Source organism: Nelumbo lutea, chromosome 5 (assembly GCF_056320005.1).
Source record: "Nelumbo lutea isolate HS-2025 chromosome 5, American lotus-T2T, whole genome shotgun sequence".
NCBI classification, from domain to species: Eukaryota; Viridiplantae; Streptophyta; class Magnoliopsida; order Proteales; family Nelumbonaceae; genus Nelumbo; species Nelumbo lutea.
The window spans coordinates 11,815,874-11,827,730 of NC_142688.1; the positions used below are offsets into that span (position 1 = coordinate 11,815,874).

Below are 11,857 nucleotides of genomic sequence, written 5' to 3' on the forward strand. Positions count from 1 at the left end.
CCTGTATTGGCCGATATGTATCGTATCTAAGGCTTTCGGCACGGGGAATGGTTCGAAATCAATCGTACCATTCCTTTTTGTCGTGCCGAAGGCGTATTGACGCCGTATCGGTGAGTTTTGGTCGTGTATCAGCTGATACGCAACCGATACGGTAGCGTATTGGTCGATACCCAATGATTTTACTGTTAAAACACAAATAAAAGTGATTTCAAAAGAAGGCTTCTAAACCCATTTCAGAAGCCCTCTTTCTTTCCCAAACCCTCCAAAAAGCCTTTTAACCTTTCTAAAGACTCAAATCTTGTAAAAATTTGCCAAAAACATTTATAAATTTGCAAGATGCTAAGATTCAATAAGTTTTTTAAGGAGTGAAAATAAATGTTTTTTCATTTTTTTTTACATTTTCAGCCAATGTTAGAAAACATAAGGGAAAAGAAAGTGGTTTGCCCTCTACCCCTTCGGCTAGGGGGCTTCACCCCCAGACCCTCCATCCCCCTTTTCAATGTAGCCCAATTTTTTTTTTAGAGTTAGGGAGTCTTGATCCACTTCGGCGACGTTTCGACAAGACCCCCCCTTTTAACAAATGTTATGCATTTTTATTTTTTTAATATAAAATATTTTTATTAAAGATAAAGAAAAAAAAAATAAAATCCCCCATTCCTCCCTCCTTCCTCTTAAGGAAGCTTACGCCTCTTGCGTTTTGAATTATGCTTCATTCCTCTAGGTAGTGGAACACCTCTGAGTTTTAAAACATTGAATCATTGATATATATATATATATATATATATAATTTAGTTTACTTTTGGAATAAAATATGCAAAATAATTATTTCATCTATTATGTCCATAAATCCATTCAATTTTTTGTTACATATCTACTTTTCTTATTTTTAATTTAATTTTTAGAATAAAATATGCAAAATAATTATTTGAATAAAAATAAATAATTATTTAGTTTTTAAAAAATTAGAATAAAACATGCAAAATAATTACTTGGTCTATTATGTTCATAATTAGATAGTATATTTCTATTCTCGATTTCCCGTTTATTGATTATAATATGTTTTTTTTTTCACAGAACCCACTAAAATGTGCTATTTTTATGCATAAATAGCTCATTTATGTCTTATATTTAGTGATATTGATGTTTATTTATGATTTATTAGAGTATTTATAACATTTTCATGTGTTTCCATGCATATCTTAATTTTTTGTCCGTATCCATGCATATCCAAGGTGTATCCCGATACGTCTCTTAAATTTGTCTTTCTGATACTTTGAACTTTGATTGGAAATGATGATCACATGAGCTCCCACTCCAACATCATTCACTGTTGTGATGAAATATTCAATTACTAGAGCCACTCCATAACCTCCTCTATAAATCTGGTTTTTGTAGATTCATTTCTTTTGTTTTTGTGTAGTTTTTTGTTAGTTTTCTATAATTTTTGTCATATTATTTTACAATTTTGTTATTCTGTGTAATTTGTGAGTTTTTTTGGAATTTCTGTGTTTTAATTTTATATATAATTTTTGCAATGTTTTTTTTTTTTTTGCAAATTCTATTATTTTTATAATTTTTAATATTTTTATAAAATTTCTGTTATTTTTTTCCTTTTTCTTTTCTATAATTTTTGTATTTTTCTTCAATTTATGATATACTTTTTTTTTTTAATAATTTATATGTATCATTGAGGCTATGCTTTGGTTTGAAGGAAAAGATAGGGAAAGGAAGGGAAAAGTATGGAAATCTATACACGGTTTATAAAGATTTCCTTACATTTCCTTCATTTCTCTACTTTTTCCTTCAAACCAAATACAATATTAATGAATTATATATATTAATGGATCGGGTGGGTTGGGTTAGGTCAAGATAGGTTTGGGTTGAACTGAGCCATTTGATTTAATTTTACTGGGTCATTAACGGATTGACGGGTTGACGGTTTATATGGTTTGGCTTGAAACTTAATCCAAATCGAATTCAATCCAATTCACGCAATCGCCACTTCTACTGCTGATCAAAGAGAATTAAATTGATTCACCAGGAGGCTACTGTGGGAAATGGGACTCACTAGAACCCATCGTCTTTTTTTTTTATTTAATTTATTTTTTGGCTGGGAAAATCCATCTTGTTTTGATCTAATTCTTTCTGCATTTTTGTAATGAAGGTGAGAGAGAGCGAGTATTTCAGTCATTCAGACAAGTTTAGCGACAATCTGGATGGTTTGCGCTATCTCTAATCTTCGCTGTTCTTGCGAAGATCCAGTTGGGATGCGGATAGATTCAGAGTTCCGGATAACAAGGGTTGTGGGTTCACAAATCAGACACGCCAATCTCTTGGCCTAAATTCCTCCTACGGACGATCACGAGTGGGGTTTGGGTTTGGCTGAGTGCGATATTGCTGCAACAAAGACAGAGCACACATCCCTCTTTCACAATCGCTGGAATAATAAGAACAAGATGAGAGCGCGAAACAGAACACAGTCAGTCGGTGCTGCAATAGAAATTCCGATTGTCAGATTGAGTTGACATTTCGTCTCCAAATATAATAAAACATGACAAGTGTCGCACTTTGTTGGGTGGTTAAACAATCTTGCTTTCTTTTTCTAAAACGCAATCGAGTAGGACATGCATGTGGGTGCCGAGAAATCTGAGAAATTTCTTTTTCTTTTCAAATACGATATAGCGTCGTGTATTTATCTATCCACATGTATCCATCAGCAAAAGAAACAAAATACAAGAAGGTCCTTCCCTAGCTCAAATAAGTGACAGATCATCTACATCTGTATTGAAGGAGACTCCCTGGGCATCCAATCCGTTTTTCTCGCTGGACAGTTGTGAGGTCAGTAGACATGCTTCACGAGGTTCTGGCATCTGCTGGTAAGCAGAAGATGGTGGGATGGCAAAGCACTACACTGCCACGTATTCAGAAGTCAAAATGGAAATGGCAAAGCTGCAGAGGAGAGAGGAGAGAAGAAAGCGTGCACTTGGCAACAAACTTCGGCTACTTTTGAGGATAAAAAAAAGTACTCGCAGTTGCTCTAACAAAAGGAAAGAAAAGAAGGCGCGGGGGCACTGAAAGAAAGGTGACTCCACCTGCGTGGTTACGAGTTACTACTGAGTTAAAATCTGCCCCTCACAACGTCCTACAGCACATTTAAGCGTGTATTGGAAATATTTCAGTCGTTACTACTCACCTCGTTCTAAAATGTGGCGTTAATTGTCACAGGTGGAGTTCGTGTCCTGTTCTTGATATTATTGGCTTTGCTTGTAGGTTTTTTAATTTATAGTCAATTTCGTCTTAATGATGTCGGGGCTAACAATTTGTATCCATCAGAACGGAATCTTTTGGTTCGCAGATACAACCTAAATAATCTTCTCACCGTGAAAGTAAAAAAGGGCAATGGAATCTCCTCTTGCGAACCCCAGTACGAATGGCGAGAGAGGAAAAAAACAGTAACTCCCGGGGAAATGAGCTCCATCCACAGTGGCATTCATGTCTGATTGGATTCTAGCTGGACACCTACCGACTATCGGTCGCTTTTCGCCCCGTATAATTTTTTATTGGGAGAATGATCAATCAGCCCATATCAGAATTTTATAACCCTAAAGTATAGGAGAATGCAATTCATGGGGAGGATGTGATTTATAGGGAGGAGAGGACTAGTAATAGGGGGGGTTTGGAATTCAGAATTCTGCATGTACTTCTTCGTTTTTTATTTACTCCAACATATGCTGCCATGATATTTAATTCAGAATTCTGCATTGTGTGTATCTTTACTTCTTCCTTTTTTATTTACTCCAACATATGCTGCCATGGTATTTAATTCAGGCTTGAGGCTTCACCCACACGAATTAGTATGGAATCTATTCATTATTAATCTTTCTTTCTTGATATGATGATACATGGTAACTCGACTATATTTCAATACCATGTAAGTCTGTCTCGAAAGCACATGAGACACCTCATGCCCACTCTTACATCCTCGGCACCACCTTGGCAGATTGAACTACGACAGGCCCGATAAGATGTTAGGTTGACATGAAAGGCGATTTGCTTCCGTCGATTTGATTCAAGTTCAGCTAACAACCTACTTGGCATGTCGGGCGACCTCCTCCACAAGTGGGTTATTATCTCTGGCTTCCCCGAGATCATGACCCCACGTCGGAAGAACCAGTTATTACCCCACCCGCATTAGACGTGATTGGATAGACATTATCTGTTTATGCAAAGTCCATTTTTGGGCGTGAAACCACCTCCAAACCAGACGAGCCAGAGATCTCACACACGTTTTATGGCCCTCACGGCAACTAGTCTATATAAAGACATCCCCATTCAAAGGAAAGGTACGCGTGTGATTTAGCTCTCAAAGTGTTCCAACTTTCATGCTTTCTTGCAGGCAATTATCAGTTCGTTGACTTAGGCATTGAAGTTCCCACCTCGGGTCTAGCAACTTGAAAACTCTGATAAACTTTTTCTTGTAGCTTAGCAAGGCAACCTACCTAATCCGGCATCCGAGTTGTCTTCCAGTAGGGAGCTACTAGATCACACACCATAAATTGGCACTGTTTATGAGAAACGCTACACAAAAAGTCATACTCTCACACCTCTTTTTCAAGAATATCTTTAATGGCACCTGTTAGCAACAACTCGATCACTAGGAGACAGGACCAACCCCTGTGCACCCTGAGATCCCCTCTATGACTATCAGGCAATTTACCGCCCCTAACCTTACTAAACGCCCCCACCATGCAATGGCCCTAACTTTCCTTCGCCCAATGTGTGCGCCTCTCCCTCCAGTCGAGCCCTCAGTAGTTCTTGTCGGGATTGGTGCACGCTAGTTCAACCAGTTGATGTAATATGTCCGTGAGGTAAACTTGTAGATGAGAACATGGGAACTTTCCTTTGCGCAATGAATGCGCCTCTCCCTCCAGTCGAGCCCTCAACAATTCTTGTCGGGATTGGTGCACGCTAGTTCAACAAGTTGATGCAATACGTCCGTGAGGTAAACTTGTAGATGAGAACATGGGAACTTGGGAAGGACACTTTGCCGCCCTAGCAGTGATACAACGACAACAACAACAACAACAACAACAACAACAACAACCAACAACAACAACGACATCAGATCGTTGAGTAGAACATAGACCAGGACCAAAACTAGTAGCCTGACAACCAAAATCAAAACCCGGTCCTGATCAAGGAATTGAGCCAGGCCACACCACCAATCGAGATTGAGGCCACTAGCTCGATCGATAGATCACGAAGAAGGCATCACAGATGCACACGCCGCGCCACAGGAAGGAGTTGCCTCACTTCGAATGACAACAAGAAGGCATACATGAAACAAGAAGAAAAGGAGGTGAGACAGATCGACACATTGTCAGTACAGCTAGTGTCTCGAACTTCACCACTGGCCATTGAGATCCTCATGGTCACACGACCGAAAGATTTCAAGGCCCCTAGCCTAGAATCCTAGGATGGAACGACTGACCTGGTTGACCACCTCGGCAACTTCTTGGCCCTAATGCATCTATACGAGGAAAATGACGCGAGCCTTTGCATAACCTTTCCAACCACATTTCGGGGCACAACTTGGATGTGGTATTTCAGGCTAGTTGCGGGATCTATAAAGAGTTGAAACCAATTCACTGACCTGTTTACTATGCACTTCATGACGAGCAAGCAGTGCCCGAAGTCAGCGACCTATTTGCTGAATGTCATCAAGCGACTTGATGAGAAGCTTCGAGACTACATCAAATGATTCGACCTAGAGTGACTTCAGATTCCCAACCTTGACCCAGTCGTCCAGTTCATCGCAACGGTCAATGACGTCTGGCATCCCGACTTGCGCTGCAAGGTTGAGCTAAACCCTTCAGCCTCCATGGAGGATTTCCTCAACCAAGCGGCCAAGTTTACGAAGGCCGAAGAAATGCTCAGATCTTAGTTGGAGCTAAGTGGCAAGTGGAAGAGGTCAGAAGATGAGTCAGGGAATAGTAAACATCATCGGAAGAGCAAGTCACCAAGGCGCAGCAGGTCCCCCTGCAATCATCATAGCAAGTCATCTCGGAAAAGGAGCATGTCTCTGTACAGAAGCAGTAGATCCTCGTGTCAGCGCTCTCGCATTCCCTCATCCAAAACCGTAACTACACCGCGTTGAATGTGAAAAGGGGGGAAATTCTGATGCTGATTAAGACGACTGAGTACGTCATGTGGCCACCTCGGATGGGAGGAGACCTTGCCAACAGAAACCCGAACAAATACTGCCACTTTTACTAGGACATTGACCACGACACTAAGGACTGTCGTAACCTCAAGGATGAGATTGAGGAGTTGATTTGCCGAATGTACTTGAAGCAGTTCATCAAGCAGAAGGACTGAAGCTGACCTGTCGACCTGCCTAGGGAAGTGCCATAGTCAAGTAGGGAATAGAACAGGGATCAACCACCTTGACACCCACCACCAGCTGAGCAGCCCCTCCATGGCGCCATTAACCTGATCATAGGAGGTTCCATAGTGGCAGGATGCACCACCTCAATGGAAAATAATTCAGTCTGGGGGCTCAAGCATGAGGGCAAGAACACGCTGAAGCACCCTCGTGTGGAGGAAGTGATTTACTTCATCGAGGAAGACGTTCGCGTGATCCAGTATCCACATGATGACACCCTCATAGTCAAGTTAGTCATAAATGACTTCAAGGTAAAGCGGATTCTTGTCGACTCTGGAAGCTTAACCAACAACATCTTCTTGGAGGCGTTCGAGTGGATGGAGCTAGAGATAAAGGACTTGTAGTTGGCCGATGTCTTCCATGTTGGCTTTATTGAAGTAGTTTTGCCCCTAGGCTGGGTGAGAGTTCCAGTGCCAGTAGGTTTGACACTGAGTTCAATGCACTTCAATAACGACATCCTGGTGATCGCGACCCCCTCACCCTATAACGCCATTTTGGGATGACCTATCTTGCACTCCCTCCGAGCAGTAGTGTCGACCTACTATCTGTCGATGAAGTTACCGACAAATTATGGAGTAGGATTGGTGCGAGGTGATTAGCTTGAATCTCATAAGTGCTACGTGACCGCACTGAAGGGGAAAGGGAAGCAGGTCGACATCAACTTAGAGTCACCACTAGAGAATGACGATGAGATGCCCCATGGAGGACACCAACCTAGTGCTGGTCTTAGATACCAACCTCGAGAAGATAGTGCAGACCAGAGCTCACCTCACAGAACCACTGCACTCTGACCTAGTAAGTTCTTAAATTAAAAATGTAGATGTTTTTGCTTGGTTGATAGTAGAAATGCTCGACATAGATCCCTCTGTCATAACTCATAGACTAAATGTTGACCCTTTAGTCAAACCATTTCGGTAGAAGAAGAGGAACCTCGCCCAGGAGAGGTGGTGGATAGTAGCAATGAGGTAGGGAAACTCTTCGCAATAGACTTTGTTAAAGAGGTCCAATATTCGAGTTGGATTGCCAACCTAGTGCTCATGAAGAAAGCCAATGGCAAGTGGCACATGTACATTGACTACACCGACCTTAACTAAGCTTGCCAAAAGGACAACTTCCCACTCCTTAGTATTGACATTCTGGTTGATGCGACATCGGGTTTGAGCTATTGAGCTTCATGGACCCTATTCCGATTACAATCAAATCCATATGGATCCAGTTGACCAGGAGAACAAGACATTTATAACTGAGGCCGTTATTGTTATAAAGTGATGCCCTTTGGCTTGAAAACGGTTGGTCAACCTACCAATGTCGTGTAAATAAAATATTTTTTGAGTTAATTGGCAATAAAATTGAAGTTTATGTTGATGATATGATTGTGAAAACCCACTTTTCAAACTCTTTAATTTCCATTCTTAATTGTATTTTTAACGTTCTAAGAAAGTACAACATGAAGCTCAACTCAAACAAGTGCATCTTCAAGGTCACATTGGGCAATTTTCTCGGGCACATAATGAGCCGGTGTGGCATTGAAGCCAACCCAGATAAAATCCAGGCTGTTTTAGATATGGGATCCCCTAGGTTGATTAAGGAGGTTCAAAGACTAATGCCTAAGTCAGTTGGGCGATGTCTTCCATTCTTTAAAGCCATAAAAAAGAACCAAGACTTCGAGTGAACTAAAGAGTGTCGACTTTGTTTGACAAGCTTAAGAGGTACCCTAGTTTTCCACCTTTGTTAAATAGGTTGGAACCTGGGGGCTAGCTCAAACTCTACCTCTTTATGAGTGACGTGGTAGTCAGTTCGATCCTAATCTATGAGGTGGACAGAGTGCAACGACCTGTCTACTACGTGAATAAAGTCTTGCACGTCGCAGAGACCAGGTACCCAAATATCGAGAAACCGGCCTTCTCGCTGGTGATAGCAATCCGTAAGTTGCGTCCTTACTTTCAGGTCCATACCGTGATGGTCTTAATTGATCAACCCCTGAGGCAAGTCTTTTAGAAGCCTGAGGTCTCAGGAAGGCTGACAAAATGGGCAATCGATCTCAATAAGTACAACACTCAGTTTGAGCCACACCTAGCGATCAAGGTACAAGTCTTGCCTGACTTCATCATCGAGTGCACGTTCAGCACACCAATCCTTGATGTTGTTAAGTTCGTGACCACCTCGAAGGCAACAACCAATGCAGAACTTGGCCTGACTTGGGATGAGGGGCCTTGGATCCTCCATGTGGACGGTTTGTCCAACCAGCACGAAAGTAAAGCTGGGCTAATACTCTATGAACCTAGTGACGCGAAGTTGGAGTATGCTCTTCGGTTCGCATTTTGAGCGTCGAAGAATGAAGGTGAGTATGAGGCGCTGGTAGCCGAGCTATCCTTGGTAAAGGAAGTTGGTGTTAAATATCTCATGGTGTGCAATGGCTCATAGCTAATGGTGAACCAAGTGAATGGGCAAAGATGAGACCCGGGAGCCCGCCATGTTGCCTACCTGGCCAAGGTTAGAGAGCTTTTGCCCAACTTCCACTCTTGGTACATCCAACAAGTGTTGAGGTTTGAGAACACCGAAGTCGATGCACTCTCAAAGCTAGCCGGTGCGACGAAAATCATAAAGAGAACAATATACATTGAAGACCTACCATGACCTAGCATAGAATGGGTGGCAGAAGAGACCTCTCATGTTTTGGCTGTAGAGTTCAAATTGAATGGATCCGCTCTTTGACTATCTACGCCACGGGGCCTTACTCGTAGAGCATAATGCAACTTGGAGGGTAGAGCAGTAGTAAGCTCGCTATGTAATCATAGGCGAGCAACTATATCACATGTTGTTCATGTTCTCCTACCTACACTGCTTCCACCCAATTAAGGCAAACTAGGTGCTACGTGAGATGTATAAGGGTTTCTATGGAAAACACCTAGGTAGTAGGGCACTTGCCCAGAAGACGGTACGACAAGGCTATTACTAGCCCACAATGAAGGTGGATACACTGGAATTAATTTGGAAGTGCAACAAGTGCCAGTGTTATGCCAACATACTACACCAACCCACTGTCGACCTAAGGTACCTTACTTGCTCGTAGCCATTTGAATAATGGTGGATATCCTTGGTCACTTTCCACCTGAAATTGGGCAGAGGAGGTTCTTGGTTGTCGCGGTTGATTCCTTTACAAAGTGGGTGGAAGTCAAGTTGTTGGTATCCATCACAGCGCAGAATGTGTAGGACTTTTTTCTAGAAGATCATCATCTATAGATTCGGACGCCCCATGTATTAATTTCGGACAATGGAAAATAATTCGAAGACATCAAGTTTTAGAGCTGGTGTGCTAAGATGGGAACCCAATAGAACTTCACCTCAGTGGTCCATCTCCAAGAAAATAGTCAGGCTGAAGTGACTAACAGGGTGATACTCTACAGACTCAAAGCTCACCTTTCTCGATCCAAGGGTTTGTGGGTGGATGAGCTGCCCAATGTCCTTTGGGCTTACTGAACTTCTATCAAGACAGTGATTGGGAGACTCCTTTCAACCTAATGCATGGGACAAATGTTGTCATCCCAATTGAGATCGAGGTGCCGACCTTGCGGTTTGGGACGTTTGATGAGGAGGCTAATGAGGACGAGTTTCAGACTAATCTTGACCGTGTGCAAGAAGTCTGTGACTAAGCCTATATTCAAACTACAACATACCAGCAATGAGTAACTCGGTATTATAATGCTCGAGTTAAGAGACACCAATTTCGAGTTGGTGACCTGGTACTAAGGAAGGTTATGGTATTAGAGCCTGGCATGGGAAAGATAGGTCAGAACTAGGAAGACCCCTACAAAGTTAAGAGACACCAATTTCAGGCTCTACGGAGTATGAACATGGGGTCACTACCGCCTTTAAGGTCGACAACCTTGAACATCCACACGACAGGCCTCTCCTCGGCACTGGTTGATGAACCCTCCATTGACGAGCGAACTGAAGATTTAGCCACCCTCCTCTTCTTCTTTGATGGCCTCTTGGACACTGCTAGGAGAGAAGCAGTACTTGCCATCCCTAAGAAGACACATAAAAGAAAAGTTAGCTAAGCTAAAGGGTAACTTCCAATATAAAAACAAAGGACAATTTGACCAACCTACCTATGGGACTTAGGCTAGCTTGAATGAGCATAGGTTCGGCTATGAACTAATCTATTAGTAACCGTTGACGTACAAGGCGTTGGACTTCAACACTCAACTCTTCATCGAACTCGACCTTAGAGATCCTTCTTACACTACATCTCTAGACGGTATCCATAGGCCAGCCGACCTCCCGAGAAAGGAGGAATACCTGCCCTTCTAGTCCCTAATCTTTGTGGGAAAACCCCCAGAAGCTTATAACCTTAGTGGAAAGACAAGTAAAAATTGTAGGGCACATTGGGAACCTTCTTTATAGTGCATAGCCTTGAGATAACATCTATGTCCAAAGGAAAATCAAGATGATACCAAACCAACGGTTTCTTCCCCGCTTTAGGGCACATTGGGAACCTTCTTTATAGTGCATAGCCTTGAGATGACATCTATGTCCAAAGGGCACATTGGGAACCTTCTTTATAGTGCATAGCCTTGGTATCCACGGGAATTGGCTCGGGCCTGGCTGAATGTAGTTGAACTCATTTGGGATATGAAATGTGAATACCAAACCAACGGTTTCTTCCCCGCTTAGCTTGTTGGGACCGAACTGGGAGATGGTCTCCGACTCCTACTGGGAAGTTAAGGCCCTAGTGTGGGAACCTCGTTGATCTAATGCTGAGGTCCCTTCCTCGACGTGAGCAGAATAAGAGAACCCCCCTTCTGACTCACTTGAGGACATGACTAAAAGAGGGAAAAAAAGACTCACCAGCTTTTTGAAAATAGAAATCGACCTCGCCCAACCAAATCTCTCTTGTTGAATTGACAACGATCTCCCAAAAAAATCCTCCTTCAATCGATTGCTCCACTCTCTTGTCAGAAATTTCAAAACAGTGCGAATGGGACCCCAGTAGGGACCCCCCTATTTATAGCCTTGGGTGGTGAAAATTGACGGATGAGGCAACGCGACGTCAGATTGATGGTCGAGAAGGTCACACCACTTGCATGCGAATTTGAATTTTAAAATGTGCGTGCCTAATTTGAAATTTGAATTTTGCCGCACGTTAGCCTAGCCTCGAGCCGAGTTGGGCGAACAAGTCGAGCGATTTACGAACCAACCGAACGAATCATGCGAGCCGAAGACTGACTACAATCTACTCATTTCGTCGAACCGACATTGACTCAGGAGTGGGGGGCAATTGATGAAGGGCAATTTAGCCCTCCATTAACATGATGACACGTGGCACATCAAAACAGTAAGATGACATTTCAACACCATGCAAGTAAGCCTTGAAAGTGCCTCAGACACCTCGCATCCACTATGATGACC

General features: G+C 42.5%; 1 long non-coding RNA gene across 1 annotated transcript; it reads left to right on the forward strand.

The window, feature by feature from the left end:
- The first annotated feature begins 2,164 nt into the window (after positions 1–2,164).
- LOC148850351 (uncharacterized) lies at positions 2,165–3,768 on the forward strand. Its single transcript, XR_016099180.1, has 2 exons — positions 2,165–3,225; positions 3,334–3,768. It is a non-coding gene; the product is annotated as an uncharacterized LOC148850351 (long non-coding RNA).
- Positions 3,769–11,857: the final 8,089 nt, after the last annotated feature.